Genomic DNA, 16,749 nt, shown 5'->3' on the forward strand with positions numbered 1-16,749 from the left:
TATCTCTGGAACTGTGCTTCCTAGCAGTCAAATACTTGACAGACAAGCTACAAATGAGGACAAGCTGAATTATTAAGACTTTGTGGAGGTGGGAGGGGGAAAGGGGAATAAAAGCTTCATGCTCATCACTATTCTCCAAAAAAGACTATTACTAATAATGAGGGCTGCTGACCATAGAAGACTATCATCATTTTTGCAAAGAAGTGGGGGAAATAACACACTAACGTTTCTTTTGAACAACTTTATTGGGATATAATGTACTCACCATAAAGTTCACCTGTTGAAAGGTACGGTTCAGTGGTTTCTAGTGTATTTACAGAGTTCTGCAACCATTTTCAAAATTTGATTTGAAAGCATTTCATCACCTCAAAAAGGAACTGATTACACATTAGCAGTAAATTCCCTGTCTCCTTTCCCTCCTCCCCCACAGCCCCTGACAACCACGAATCTACTTTGTGTCTCCGTAGATTTGCCTTTTCTGGACAATTCATAAAAATAGAATCCTACTCTACGAGGTCTTTTGTGGGCTGGTTTCTTCCGCTCGGATAGCGTTCTTGAGTTTTGTCCATGTTGTAGCTGGTGTCAGTATGTCATTCCCTTCATATTGCTGAACAATATTCCATGATAAGGATGTATGACATTTTATGTATCCATTCATCAATCGATGGACAACACACTGGGTATTTTAATTAAAAGACAAATTGTCACAATCTCTGTAATCTCCATCGGGCACCTTTTTAGCTGTAGCTATTAGCTCATTAAACAGTCCCTGATCTTAGTATTTTGGACTTAAGGGAATTTAGTATCGATAGCAAAGAATAATTTCTATTTAAGTTTGTGGACAGTGGATGTCTGCAGGATGGCCTAATGAGAATAGCATAATAAGATCATGATGTTTTTATTTGTGTTTTTTAATTCTCTTGATAGAGTGGATCTGTATCTAAAAGTACTCACCGCTCCCTTCTAATAACATAACTTGAGAGTGTGTGGAATCTTGTGGATGATACCGACACAGAACGTAGCCTCTGCCTACGAGTTCACAGCTGAGTGTGAGACCGAGCACCATAGCCAGTCTGCTAGGGGTCTGCTAGCTGTACCCACCTGTCTAGGCTGTCAGTCTCTTTTCCTGCTTCTGGCTCAGGTATGAATGAGGAGACACGGAAAAGAGGAGGGGTGGGGAGCAAAGAGGTTCCTCAGGTCTTAAATGGTGCCCTGGGGTCCATATTCAGGCAGTTCTCACCTGAGGTTGTGAAACCCTTACTGTCCGTTCTCCTTACATGGGGAGTAGTGGCCAGACTGAAGGCTCTGGAATTCTGGCATGGCCATTTCCTAGCTTTTAGATGTTGGGCAAATATTTAACCTGTCTCGTTCTCATCAGCAAAGTGAAGATAATGATAGTTCTTATTTCCCAGAGATGTTTGAGGGTTTCCATAATTCCTGGCACATACTAAATGTGCCATCCGTGTTCACCGTTAATATCGTTAGCGTGTATTAATTACTTGCTATTTTCTGCAGACTGCGCATCAAATCTCCACAACAATCTAAAGAGGTAGCTAACGGTATGGCCACTTCCCAGATGAAGAAATGGAGATTTGAGGAATTTCTGTCCTCCTTAAGGTCACATGGCTAGAAGGTGGCCTAAGTCACATTTGTATGCCTTTCAATCTGGTTCTGAATTGTGTGCGTATCCATAGGACGGTCCCGCCTACATGCAGTGTGTCATGCTGGCCAATATGCTGCATGCTGGGATGTCACTGTAACAGCACTGAAACACTAACTTGTTTTCATAATGAATGATCGATGCAATAAGACTTAGGACTACTTTGGAAAATGTCACCAAAACCCATGAGGAAAAAAACAGAAGTAAAAGCCAGGGATGAAGCTGTTGGAACCAATGCAGGGCTGAAGGAACCTCAAAGTAAAGCAAACCATCTAGCTAGCTGCTATGTCCTCTTCTGTCTGGGTATCCAGGCCCCTTGGCTTATGGGCTAGGAGAAGCTGCACAGGGCACCCTCGAGCTCTAGATGATATGTTGACTCATTTCTGTCAGCTGGGGAATTGGTGTCTTGTGCCCATGTTGACATTTCAGGTCTCAAATTAATGGTTTTGGATGTCCCCATTACCATCACCACTAACCCACCATCAGCACTTTTAAATTAGTCTTGGGAGCAGAAGAGTAAACAGAAGCACAGCCTATCATTTCGCCAAGTTCAACTACCCCTAAAAAAAAGCAACATCTGATAGTCAAACAAACAACTAGATTGAAAAACACAAGTGTCAGCATTGACACACGCTACTCCGTGAGGGTCATTAGCTCTGCTGCTCCAAGAGTGAGGGAGAAAACAGCTCAGGGACCAGAGATAAATAGCATTTTGATGGTCCCCCACTGGCTGAAGTCATAGGAAAGGTAATACAGATTTTCCTCCTAACATTCCTCTCTGAACAATCTCCCCGATCATACAGTATAAAATAGAAACAATTTTGGGTCCTAAGCCTAAATAATCCTAAACCTTGGATACTAAAACCAGGAAATATTTATTCTCTTACATTTCTAGGTAAAAAGGTGTTCTCGATTCCTATTACCACAATCATAACAATCTGCTATTTTAATTAAAAGAGTATGTTCTCTCCCCAGTTATAGTATTAATGGCTTCATGGGCGTAAAGAACCTTTTCATAAGCCTGCTTATGGGGATTTAGAGATCAGGACGGAGGTAACATTTTTTAAATGTTCTTAATATTGCAATCAATTGGGGATTGTGTTTTTAAGCCAATTCCTTGAAAATTCTGGATAATGTCTTTTCATTAGTTGCAGGTTGTTTTTTATTGTCCTCTTAGTTAGGAGTGTAACCCTAGCTTGTAGATACTATGAGCTTCTTCAGGAAGGTGGATTTACACTTGCAGTCTCTGAGCTGAGCTAAGCAGGAAGCCATTTTGCTCAGGTCCACTGGTGGTGGCGGCCTTGTCCCTGCCTCCAGCCTGCAGTCGCCCCAATCGAGATGATTGTTGGCCAGTTTGTGCAGACACATTTATGCCGAGGTTCTTCGCTAGACTGGAACAACTACTCTGCTTTTCAGTGATCTCAATTTGATGTTGTCATGCTTATAAAATCCAGCTCTAGGGGCACCTGGGTGGCACAGCAGTTAAGCATCTGCCTTCGGCTCAGGACGTGATCCCGGCATTATGGGATCGAGCCCCACATCAGGCTCCTCCGCTGGGGGCCTGCCTCTTCCTCTCCCACTCCCCCTGTTTGTGTTCCCTCTCTCGCTGGCTGTCTCTATCTCTGCCGAATAAATAAATTTTAAAAAATCTTAAAAAAAAAAAAATCCAGCTCTAAATTCTACCCTTCCCTGCTAGTCAATCCAGGAGACCTGGACTTTGGTTCTTTTTAAATTATCAGTAATACCCTTTATTTACTTTACACTCACTCCCAGAAGGATTTGAAGTAACCTGCTTTAGATATGGTTCTGCTGTACTGTGACCTTGGGCAGGTTGTCACAGTCATAAAAGTTCTCACCTTTCACAGTGCTTCACTGTTACAAAGCCTTCTCCATCCCTTCTCTTGTTAAAGTTATTACCCTCCGAGAATACCAGTAGACCTTTATGTTTCTGGTAGAGCTAGCAGATGGGAAACACTTTGGAAAACAAGAACAGTGGACAAATGTAAGGGTCCCCCAGTTAGTCTACTGACTGGTAGGACTAGAGTTTCAGTATGTTGGTCCAACTTTGGCTTCAGCTCTGGCCTCCAGAGAGTTCCCATCCTGGATATTTGTCAAGAACAAGAGAGTAGAAATGCCAAGACTAGGGGGTCAGGGTGGATATCCTGACAAGGACCCATACAAGGAACTTCTTGGAAAAATACGTATTGAGGAATTTGGCCTGGATATCAGTAGCTGGAAAGGGACCTTGAATTTTCCTAGCAGATGATTTCAGGAATATCTAAATTCTGGAGTTTAGGGATCATGGACTACAGCTTAAATTGTAAGCCTATGGTCTCTAAGAATCACAACATTTCAGAGTTGGAATCAGTCCCCTTACTGATCTTCCAGCCCTGATCCAAGTACGAAACCCTTCTAGTGTTCCATATGGTCTCTGCTCAGGGAGCTTGTCTCTTACCAGATAGTTCGGGTCATGACTGGGACACAATAATCATTAAATAGTTATTTGTCCTCTTGAGGTCAGGCCTTCTGTCTTCTTTTTTTTTTTTAAAGATTTTATTTATTTATTCGACAGGATAGAGACAGCCAGCGAGAGAGGGAACACAAGCAGGGGGAGTGGGAGAGGAAGAAGCAGGCTCATAGTGGAAGAGCCTGATGTGGGGCTCGATCCCATAACGCCGGGATCACGCCCTGAGCCGAAGGCAGACGCTTAACCGCTGTGCCACCCAGGCGCCCCAGGCCTTCTGTCTTCTAACGTGACCTATTCATTGTGGTTCTCCCCAGTGATGGGCACATGGACTGTCCCACAAGACACGTTACTACTCTTTTATTAAACTCGAATATGCTTCCTTGTGATTTCCTCCAGTTAGAGGATGTCTTTTCTTGTGCCTTTGGATATACTTTCTCGGTGCTCACAGAAGCCCTGAATGATTTCAGAGCCAATGAACAAAGCCCCTGAGAGTTGGCGCATCTTCCTTTTTACTCTCAACTTTTCCTTGTCTTCTATTTCTCTTCCTTTTCCTCTGATATTTGCACCCAGCTCTCTTACAATTCTTCAGGAAATTAAACATGAACTCAGACACAGAAGGCAGAGCGTTCCAGTGAAAAGAGAAGAGGAACTTGGTTCAAACCCTGACAAATTTTCACCTTTAAAGCTTTATAACAAATATTACTATTTACCTGATGGGGGTGGGAGTGTGATAGAATATAAGTGAGTATTCGTTATAAATTGCCATTACTATAAAGCTACCAAATACCTTAATGTTAAACTCCTAAAAGATCTCAAGCATCACGTGTTCCTGGATTCTTGTTTTATACTAGGACATTAAACTGAGAGGAAAAGTGACATGTCCAAGGACCACAGCACCAGCCAGAAGCAGAGCTGGAAATGGAAGCCCGATTTTCCAGCTCACAGGCCTTTACCCCTCCTACTGCCTCTCTATGGAACAATGAAATCAATAAAAGGACCCACGCACAGACCCTAAATAGTACCCAACACATATTAGGTGCTCAATAACTAATGGCTGAAGAAACATATGAGTAAATGAATCAATGAATGACTCATACTCCTTTACTATGATGACATTTTATAGTTTCCCTCCAAATGTCACTTCTGTTTTTAATCATTTTCTTATTAGGTCTCTGTTAAGCAGTTCAGTGCCCCAGATGAACTTGTGAAGATTCTATGAGACAGTGTGTCCTGTGCCTTTAACTAGGCCATCCATGCCTGCCCCTGGTTGTTGGAACTCAAAAAGACACAAGTCCCAGATTCTCTAACTTCCTCCTCTGGGCTCGTGTTTACTTAGCCCCTGACCTTTGGGCTCTGTCCCCCGTTCCCAATCAGGCCTTGCCTCTTGGACCTGACAAGTTGTTTGGCTTTACCCTATTTTACCCTTCACACTCTTGCTCCCTCTCCTTCAATCTCAATCAAAGTTTTGGAATTTCCCTTGGTTCCCTGAACTCCCAGGCATCCTGGCAGCTCTGTGCCCCCTAAACAAGGCCCTCTCCCTTGACCCATATTGGTGTGTCTGCTTCTGCCTAATATGTAGGTCAGACACTCTCTGGGTTGTAGCATTTGTGAGAAATATTGATTTTTGAGACTTGGGGCTGGAGGGTAGACTTAGGTTCTTCATATTTCTGTGTTTCGGAGAAGAGAAAAAAAAGGTATTTTTCTTCTTTATTTTTTCTTCCAACTTTTTATTGAAATTACAGTTAGTTAACATACAGTGTAGTATTAGCTTCAGTTGTACAATATAGTGATTCAACATTTACATATAACACCCCTTGCTCATCACAAGTGCATTCCTTATTCCCCGTCACCCATTTCACCCATCCCCCCACTCACCTCCCCTCTGGTAGCCATCAGTTTGTTCTCTGTAGTTAAGAGTCTGTTTAATGGTTTGCCTCTCTCTCTTTTTCCCTCCTATCTTCATTTGTTTCTTAAATGATACACATGAGTGAGATCATATGGTATTTGTCTTTCTTTGACTGACTTATTTTGCTTAGAGTAATATACTCTAGCTCCATCCACACTGTTGCATTGAAAATGGTAAAATTTCATTATTTGTTATAGCTGAGTCATATCCATTATATATATATACACCACATTTTCTTTATCCATTCATCAGTCAATGGACATTTCAGCTCTTTCCATAATTTAGCTTTTGTAGATAATGCTGCTGTAAACATTGGGGTGCATGTATCCCTTCGAATTAGTATTTTTGTATTCTTTGGGTAAATACCTAGAAATGCAATTGCTGGATTGTAGCGTAGTTCTGTTTTTAACTTTATGAGGAATCTCCATACTGTTCTCCAGCATGGCTGTACCAGTTTGCATTCCCACCAACAATATAAAAAAGTTCCTTTATCTCCACATCCTTGCCAATACCTGTTATTTCCTGTGTTGTTAATTTTAGCCATTCTGACAGGTGCGAGGTGATATCTCATTGCAGTTTTGATTTGTATTTCCCCAATGATGAGTGATGCTCTTTTCATGGGTCTGTTGGCCATCTGTATGTCTTCTTTGGGAAAATACCTATTCATGTCTTCTGCCCATTTTTTAACTGTATTATTTTTCTTCTTTATTTTTTTGTTAACTGAACTAGCTCTTTCCACCCCTTTCCATCTGTTGCCTCTGGTCTCCCATTTTAATGGTGCTCAGATTTGACCTGCCCATGAAGTATGATTCTTGTTTACTTTATTGGGTTATTTTCCCTTTGGGGACTTTATACATATATCACACATACATGTACACATTGCCATATAGATCTGCATTATTTTCCTGAATGCTTGAAGCTTCCTTCTTAATCCCTGAGTGTATCTGACAATTTATCAAGACTAAAGACTGAACTTGGGTTAATGTCAGTAAATAAGAAAGAGCTGTGGTAAATTCACCAATAGGGGATTATCCCTGAAGTTCTGGTATGGACAAGACTTATTTATTATCTTTTTAATCTCTGTGTCTTCTGATGAATTACCATTTAATATCTTCCCATTTAATACTACATCTACCCCTGCTATATTCCCAGCCAGAATATAAATTCCTTCAGAGCATGGACTTGATCTGTTTATATTCACAGCTCAGTCTTCAGAACCTAAGAAAAAGTACTTGGCAAACAGCAGGCAACCAATCAATGTTTGTTAAATAATGAATTGATGAATGAATGAATGAAGCAGGATGGAGTTGTGGTTGGACCACAGCCTTAGGCATCAAAGAGATTCCTGTTTCAGCGATGCCGCTTCCTAGCTATGAGACTTCTCTGAATTTCAATTTCTTTATCAGTAAAATAGGGATGGTAATGGTACCTCGCTCATAGGTTTGGGGGGATAATTAAATAAGAGAATGCCTATTAAAGTTCTTAGCACAGTTTTGTTCTTAGCTGGCATATTTTCAGAACTCGATAAATGTTGACTGTTACATCTTTTCTTTTCAGTGAAAATCCTCAAATGTTGAAGCTTATTAAAGATAACTGAACTAATTTAATATGACTCATAGGGATGACTGTACTAAAGACAAATTAGTTTCATTCATCTGTCTGCAGGATTTTACTTACAGAGCCAAGTTGACAAAACATGTATCAGTCATACCTGCCTTGTTTAAAACACTGTACTAGGATTTCAAGAGTGGGCAAGATGCAAGGGTAGAAATGACCGAGTCTCTTCCTCCAGGGACATAAAATCTGGAGGAGCTACTATGTGGGCACTACTATGCTGAGTATATATGAACACCAGGTGCTATTGCCTCCCACATCATCTGACTTACTTCTTGGGCTTTGCTGAAAATTATTCTCCAATGCTTAGCCTTTCTTTTAAACCCTTACAATGAGCAGCCCACTCACTACCTCATGAAACATCTCATTCTACTTGGGAATGGTAGTCACCATTAGAAAGGCTTTCCTTAAAATTAGCACAAATCTACCTTTCTGTGATTCCTTTTCTTTTTTTTTTTTTTTGCCTTTCAATTTCCTAACTTTATTTTTTTAAATAATATTTTTTATTATATTACGTTAGTCACCATACAGTACATCCCTAGTTTGTGATGTAAAGTTCCATGATTCATTACTTGCGTATAACACCCAGTGCACCATGCAATACGTGTGATTTCTACACATTGATCCAACTTCTACCTTCTGGACACATCCAGGAAGAAAAAAAAAAAAAGATTTTTTTTTTCCCCTATATATCAGAAGTCAGCTAAGTAAGACCTGCAGGCCAAATGCAGGTACCCATTTATTTCTGTAAATAAAGTTTGTTGGAACACAGCCAAGCCTACTCATTTACCTATTGTCTGTGGCTGCTTTTGCACAATAACAGACTAGTTGCAACAAAGAATTTATGCCCTACGAAGTCAAAGATATTTATTATTTGGCCCTTGAATAAAAAGTTTTTGACCTGTGCTATATATGGAAGACCTTGAAACACTTACGATTAATATATCTCCACTTAAAGTGGGAAGCCCAGAACTGGGCCTAGAACTGTTGGTGGGAGCTAATGAAGGCAGAATGAAGACACAATATCACCTCCCTTGCCCTGGACACCATACTTTTAGTGATGTGGCCAGAGATTATCTTGGTCTTTGAGTGACATGTAATCCTAGATTGTATAAAGGACTATATCTCTGAGATTATTTTCCCCAGGAGCTTCTGTTAAATTCTACCTCCCCACCCTGCACTGCTGTAGCTTAGTGTTAGAAACTATGTCCAAAACTTTACATCTTTCCACCCTGTCCAGAGCAATCTGAAAACAATTGAGCATATATTAAAGGGCTGCACTGGTCAGTGTCAGATAGGAAGAAGATGATATGCTTAGGCTAGGATTTTTTTTTTTTTTGAAGATTTTATTGATTATTTGACAGAGAGAGATAGCCAGAGAGAGAGGGAACACAAGCAGGGGGAATAGGAGAAGAAGCAGGCTCCCAGCATAGGAGCCTTATGTGGGGCTCGATCCCAGAACGCCAGGATCACACCCTGAGCTGAAGGCAGACCCTTAACGACTGAGCCACCCAGGCGCCCCCAGGCTAGGATTTTTTAAAAGAATATAATCAAGAGCCCATTGGCATACCTGTGGGCAAGGTTGAGAGAACTAACAAGGGAATTTGTCACCACCCTTTCTCCATAGATGGGGATGGGGGGGAGAGATTTTGCTGGGACTCAGTGATAGCTGGAGCCATGGAAGAAGAGCTGCCCAGCTGGGACTATGGTGGTAGAAACACAACCATGGCCTGAACCAAGCCACAAGGAAGTCAGGGAGGGAGGGAAATATTACCCTGATGCACTCCACTCCCACCCTCTGCCTCCTGTGGGTGGAGCCCAAGCTGAAGCTGAAGGGCAAGAGCCACTGAAGTCACCTCCACAAGGCACAGGGCAGGACTGAGAGGAGGTGCAGAAGTTGGGGCAGAGAATGACAGATCTAAATGATGTGCCAGGCACTTAATAAATGCTGAATGAATAAACGGAGGGATGAATGAAGTGAGCCCAAGGCCCGTCTTTCAGTTAATGTTTGTTGAACTGCAGAAATGAGTGTCGGGGCCATGATCTCCTTTATAGCCTCTTGCCCCAGAGCCATCACTGCTACCGCTTGGCATTGCAAACTTTCTACCCCAGTGGAGGCCTTGTCCTGTGCTCCATGCCCTCTGCACCCTTCCCTAGCCTCAGCTGACACCTCGGGGTTTCCTGCAAGAATGTAAAAAGAGTCTGGATTCTTCTGAACAGAGCTAGGACGTTATCAAAGAGAAGGCTTTCAGTCCTGATTTAAGTCAGAATCTAAAACACATTTTAGAATGTTCGGAGTCTTAAAAACAAAACATTCAGCATCACTCTACCGTATGGAGAGAAACTGGTGGCTTTTGAGAAAGCTGCCCCAGACATTTGTGTTACGGGCTCTGGATTTGCCAGACACCTCATTATCAAGTGCCCTGGGGCTAGCTGTTTCATGTCCAAATGGCCATCAACACATCATAGGCTTTTATTGCAAAGATGTCTGGGCTCTCCGTTCATTTTGCCAGTAACGGTAACGCTGAGATAGTGGGGTGTGTGAGAGAGATCCTCAGTGGCCCGCTTGTCACTCTCACCTCCATCAGTTGAGTCAGCACAGGGAGTTTTCAGCACTTGATTCCACATGGGATATTCCTAAGGATTCTGAATTTTGAAGACACACAACTTACTTGAAGGCATTGATTGGTCTGCTACTCTAGCTAGATTGTTTTAGCATGGAACGCGCAAGGCAAAATTGGGCACTGAATTAAGAATTGCTGTCCCTATATCAAAGCAAATTTTAAAAAGTAAGTGTAGACGTAGATGGGCCAATTTTGTATTCGAGTCCTGAGATCATTTTTGTTCTAACTCAGAGCCGTACTACTGGCAATTGTCACCTTGTGCCTCGCAGACTCAAACCAGTCAGTTCCCAGAGTTTAGAATGTCCTATACAAAACCCGGGGCCAGATACGCTGGAAGGAGCAAAGTGGGAACCGTGATTTCTGATGGGCACAGCCCAAGTGACACAAGCCCACACCCGACAGCCCAGTGAACAAACTTCTCCTCACCAAAAGTTAGTCACACTTGGAAAAGCATTCTTCTGCCAAAGCTCATGTGAACCCATGAGAAAGCATCAAACCCGAGCTTCCGGTGACAGTGGCCAAATGCCCAAATTCATCCACAGCTATGACGGGATTTGTCAATAAACTTCACTCAAGGTCTCTAGGACCAAATTTGGTCAAATCTAATCCCAATTACAATGACTGACAAAATTTGAGTAAAATCTACAGGTTAGAGAGTAGTGCTGTATCAGTGTTAACTTTCTGGTTTTAATCATCACACTGTGTCGAGGTAAGAGAACGCCCTTAGTCTTAGGAACACATACTGAAATACTTAGGGGTTAAGAGGCACCGTGATTGCAACTTATTCTCAAATGATACAGAAAAATAATAATTTGTGTATACAGAGAAGAGAAAATGATAAATTAAATATGGTAAAAGATTAACTATTAGGGTATCTAATGATACCTTTATGGGATTTTATTTTTTTACAATTTTTGCAACTTTTCTGTAAGTTTGAAATTACTGCATAATAAAGTTGCCAAGAAACTAATTCCAAAAAACGAGGGCTATCGAATGCCTATCACTGAAGGGCAGTGATTGCAGTCACGTGGTGCTGTGAAGTGAGTCAGAAATGATCTCTCCTCTTTGTCATCTGTCAGCTAAAATTAGTCATTTTCTCTTTCAGCTAAAGAACCCTTCTATTCATGGAGGTAAGCACTGCGGAAGCTTTCCACATGAACCCTGAAGGTAAGGGGAACTTGATCACATGTCCCTCTGTCGCACCGCCCATCTGTCCTGCTGTCCATTTCGACTAGGCAAGGGCGGGGACTCGCCTAGCTTGGCTCACAGAGAAAATAATTCCAAACTGGTCAATGTCCACGGTGTCTCATTCTGCTGTTCTTTCTCAAAGGCCTTTTCAATCTCCCCAGCCTGTCCTGCTCAGAAAAAAACTTCTGTTTTTCTAAAAGGAAATACAAAAACTATTAATAGCTGGTATCTCTTAGTGGTACAATTATGAGAGATTTTTATTTTCTTCTTATGATTTTTCTGTACTTGAGAGATTTTCAACAATGTTGTGTTACTTTCAAAATCAGGAAAAGAAATACTGTTCATTTTTATTTTCCCAAGCAGCTCTACATAAATTCTTGCCATAGCTTTCTTTGCCCCCCTCACCCCCCTAATATCATCACTGCTTTGTGTCTCCATCCTCCCAACCCACTGACAGACCTCATGGAAAGACTCAAGAACAGGCCCTGGGTCTTCTCCTTCTACCATTGGCAAGCAAAATCATTTCATGGCCTCACGGCCCACTGAGTCCCAGGCCCAATCTGCTGGCTAGGATCTCACAAGCTATTGGTTGCCTCTCCCCACTTACAGTATCCTCTGTTTTCCTGAGAGCACATGACAAAAGTCTCTGAGGTGACAAGATGAGAACAGGTTAATGATTGTGTGGTATTTGGAACTCCAGAGGAATACCTTAATTTTCAAATGTAGTTACAAATTAGAAGGCATTCATATTTTTACTTTCTGTTAAAATGCATGATCACGGGATTGTTACTTCGATTTTTGTGTTTATTCTTAATGAAAAGCTTGGTTTGTTCTTATTTTTAAGTTTGCACTCCAGTCTTAAGTAATAAATCCACCCATGTTATCAAAAAAAAAACAAAAACAAAAACAAAAAACTCTCTCTTGCCATTTTGACGTTGGAATTGAGTAGAAATACTTAACTCACATTTTGCCCCTTCGCCCCAACTTAAATATCATGCCCCTATTCCATCTCCCTAGGATGCCAGACCCAGCTGACCAATCAGCCATATGAAGTATTAAGACTCCACTTTGTAGGTGGAGAAGCCAAGCCATATGGCTTTCCTCTGTATGGACTACAGTAAAATGGGATCTAGACCCACTGAGACCAATGCGACTGTGTAACCCTGAGAACGCACTCTCTCTTTCAGAAGAAGTTAAGGATTCTTGAACATACGAAACTGACTGGGTCATTGGTAGAAGAAAATTGTGGCCAAAATTGTCCTAGGATTTCCTAAGGCCACCCAGGATATTTACTAGTTTTCCAAAATTGAAAACCTGATAGCCCTCTGAGGTTCATAGGGCACTTCAGTGTTCAGAACCAAGCCTGAGCTTTCCCTGTGGCCCAGAGGTTCTCAGCTTGAGCACTGTTGACATTTGGGGGCAGATCATTCTTTCTCATGGAGGCTATTCGTCCCTGGGATCTTAGCAGCATCCTTGATCTCTGCCCGCTCAATGCCAGGACAGCACCCCACCCTACTTGTAATAATCAGCAATGTCCCTAAGGTTCCAGGAAGGACAAAATGTCCCCCTAGCAGTGATAATAAAATAATGTTTCCAGACATTGCCAAATGTCCCCTGGGTCGGGGTGGGGGGGCACAATCAGCCCTATGGCCCACCACTCTAAGTTACCTCAGCCCAACAAGAACTTCTGTTTTTCATGCAAATGGACTGAAATTTATAGAATTCAGATGTACATTGTCCAAATGCTCTGGCACAGCAGGACCCTGTGGCGTAAGACAGCCTTCCCCGGGAGTATCTGGTGACACTACAACTGGTAAATCAGCCTCCCCAGACGACCAGTCTCTCTGCATTTCTGCCCCTTGATGCCAAATGCCTCAGAGGATTTGTTTGAATGGAATGCAAACAAAGAACAGGGTAGCACTGAATACTGTGAGTAGTCCTTCCATTCATGAGGACAGAGAGGTCCAGAAAACCACCGTGTAGCCTGAACTCTCTTGCAAGGCACCAGGGGGATTTGGGCTGCTAGTTTTTATTTGATGGACCACATTATTGCACTAAAGATTTGGGACTCAGTCTCCAATTACTTCATAAAATTTGATATTTTTAAACAAGCAGACACCCATTCTTGGCAGTGGTTTCACTGGAAATCCCTTTTCCGATTCCTCGGAGAGTGGAGAGCAGGTGGGACTGTGGGACCAGCTCTACCTGTGCTACCAAGTGGTGACCGAGGCCCCGAGAGAGTGAATCTCCAAGCGCTGAGATTGGTCTACACTCCTCCTGCTCATCTCCAGGGGCGCCTCTTTTTCCTGGTCCATCTCCCTTCCCTGCACCCACCTCCCATTATCCCCCACCCTTCACTCAACCTAGTCTTTGGTTTGAAAGGCTGTCTCTGATGCCCGTGAGTATCTGTGAAAATACAGGCAAGAATTCAAGAACACTCATATGGTCGTCCAAGAGAAACAGAAATGCAGCTCCGTTTCAGGGTGAAAAGAACAACCAGAAAGCAGTGTTCATAAAGGAACTCAGAGGAGAAAATCTCCCTAAAAGAGAGGATTAAAATTAAGCCTAGAATCGCAGTTCTTGGCCAAGACTTCACCAAAAGGGCCACTGTCCATTTTGTGGCCTTTAATCTGGTGTCTGGTCTCTTTGACTTAACTGTTAGCCCTTCAGTCTTGTCAGAATGATCTCCCTAACAATCTCTCCCTGACACCTCCTCCCGAGGGTGGAACTGAACACCACTCTGACTGGCAACGCCAGGTTCTTTAGCAAGAGTTTGGCATCCTCTGGACTCTGCCTATTCCAACTCTCCACCTCCAGCCTTTTCCCAAGCTCCCATCTGCACGACTCCAACCTTAACTTTTGCAAGACTGCAAGAGGAGCTTAGAAGCAGCCCAGGGCACTGGGGATAGGGAGGGAGGGTGGAATGTGCCCTCCACAGAGTGTGTTTTGAACTATGTTTAAAACTCTATGCCTATAATCTTTTCACCGCCATGTTTGCTTCCCAGGGTCCTTCAAACTCCTACCATTTAAGCCTCTTCCTTGACTAACATATGGCATTGCTCAAAACCTATGCACTGACCTAAAGGGATAAGACCTTAATATATGGATAAGAATCTGTTTATCAGATTAGCTTATTGGTACTTCTTTAAGATGAGGGCCTTGGAATTTGGACGTAGGACAATTTCATTGGGTTGCTGCAGAGAGATTGAAATGATGGAAATCTTGAGCTCCAGACCCACACTGTCCAATAGACTAACCATTAGCCCCATTTGGCAATTTATGTGTAAGTTCACTAAAAATAGATAACTTTTAAAATTCAGCTCCTCAGTCACACTGACCACATTTTAAATGTTCACATGTGGCTAATGGCTACCATATTGGACGGAGCAGATAGAGAACATTTTCATCATCATAGAAAGTTTCATTAGGCAGCACTCCTCTAGCCTGAGGCTGTTACTGGTGATGGGGAGTTCTGGAAAGGGGATTTTGGAGAGGAAGCCTAAAATCACCAGTTAGGGAGGGAGGGATAGAGAAGAGTAGAAGGAACAAAATTCCAAAGGGAAGGTGGAGGGGGACAAAAGGCAAACTTTGTATGCTTTGCCAAGGGCCCAACCCTGACCAAATATGCATCCACTCTGCCACAAATCTCTCTTTGTTGACCCCTGCAAATAAAGGAGTGACTGGGGTCAGCTTTGGATCCCATTTCCTCCATTGTATGGCCCCTCGATTCTGTGGGCTCCTTTGGAAGCAAGAGATCCTATCCCAGATCCTGAGCTGAGAGGGCTCAGTGCATCACTCACACACGGAAGTCACTGGGCGCCCAGCCAGAGGGAAATCACCATCCCAGTAGCATAAGGCATCCCATCAGTTTCCAAGTGTTCACTTAGAGCTGGGACTTCCAAACCAAAAGACATACAGGGGAAAAAGAGTAACTTCTCTATCTGGAATTAGACCTCTAGAGAGTCTGGGGGACCTGGTGGACCCAAGCAGCCATTGTCATCCCTTACTCATAATGGCAGTTCACCCCTGCATAGTGCTAGCTTGCCGTCGTGGGGAGCATTTCCCATATTAATCCAGCTTATCTTCACAGTACTTGCCTGAGGAAAGCAGGGCAGAGAGGTACCCTCTCGTCACTTTCTATGAGAAGAAATTCACATTCAGAGAAAGCGATGTGCCACGGTTGATCAATTGGTAAATGGCAGAAGCAGCTCCAGAAACTATCCTCCCACACCGTCTGTGGCTCGGGTCGCCTCTCTCAAGTGGTGAAGGTTATTTTGTACCTATCCAAATCCCCACATGTGTCAGCCCCAAAAGGTCTGACCTGGCCTCGGATCATGACTCGAGTTTGTATCCAACCCAAGCCAATGACAGAGCCTCGTGGACTCGTCATTACCAGTGACCCATGCAAGTTGCCAAGCAAGAGGGCAAAATGAACTCAAGCCTAGAGCGAGCACACTGATATGACTTTTCTTAGAAGACCCTTCTAGACAAATGCCGATATCCAGAAAATGGCAAAAAGGGAATGGTGTTCATGGCAGCCTCTGCGCCAGACTTCCTGGATCCGTTTTCCTGTGCAAGACACAGGCAAGTACTGTTTTCCTGGGTCCCCAAACTCTAAGTCTGCAGGGGGAAACATGCCAGTGGCTTTTGCTTGCTAGAAAAAGATGCAGAAAACTGGATCAGATTAGTCCATTTATTGGACTTTCAATAGTTTGGGCCAAATATATATGACTTATTCTCAGATTTGAAAGAATTTCTCACTGTATGGGAGCCATTTACATATATGGCTAAATGGCAGATCAGATTCTGTATTTTCCTTTGACATAGCATGTACATAAATAAACAGATATGCAGGGTGATTATTGGACTTTTGCTTCTGGGAAGCTCTAGTACTAAGTTAGCCATTGTCCAGAGAACTAGAAAGCAAAAATCAAAAGGATAATCAAATAGATATAGCAACAGTGAGGACAGTGACAAAATTAAATGATTACTTTAAATGTGCCCAATATTGTGATGAGCCCTGGATGTTATACACACTTAATGAATCATTGAACACTACATCAAAAACTAATGATGTACTATATAGTGGCTAACTGAACATATAAAATAAATAAAATAAAATAAAATAAATAATAAAATAAACGTGCCCAATAAAGCAATACCCCTAGTGACAACATACCACTTCATTGCTTCCCTCTTACAGCAACATCCAGATACTTCTCAAGGTCCACCTAGCTCTACTTCTAAGCCACAGAGTTAAAACATACCCATATCATCAATTAGACTACTG

At 42.6% G+C, this 16,749-nt stretch overlaps 1 protein-coding gene across 2 annotated transcripts in view; it reads left to right on the forward strand.

The window, feature by feature from the left end:
• The window catches only part of PRLR (prolactin receptor), a 169,645-nt gene that overhangs the window by 112,130 nt on the left and 40,766 nt on the right, over positions 1-16,749 (forward strand). For both annotated transcript variants that reach the window (XM_045787232.2, XM_045787231.2), the window contains exon 2: positions 11,377-11,438. The gene's annotated coding sequence lies outside the window, so the exon portion shown is untranslated. The remainder of the gene's footprint in view (positions 1-11,376; positions 11,439-16,749) is intronic.

This window comes from Ursus americanus, chromosome 15, assembly GCF_024610735.1.
Source record: "Ursus americanus isolate L20-20 chromosome 15, mUrsAme1.1.p, whole genome shotgun sequence".
In the NCBI taxonomy this organism is placed as follows: domain Eukaryota; kingdom Metazoa; phylum Chordata; class Mammalia; order Carnivora; family Ursidae; genus Ursus; species Ursus americanus.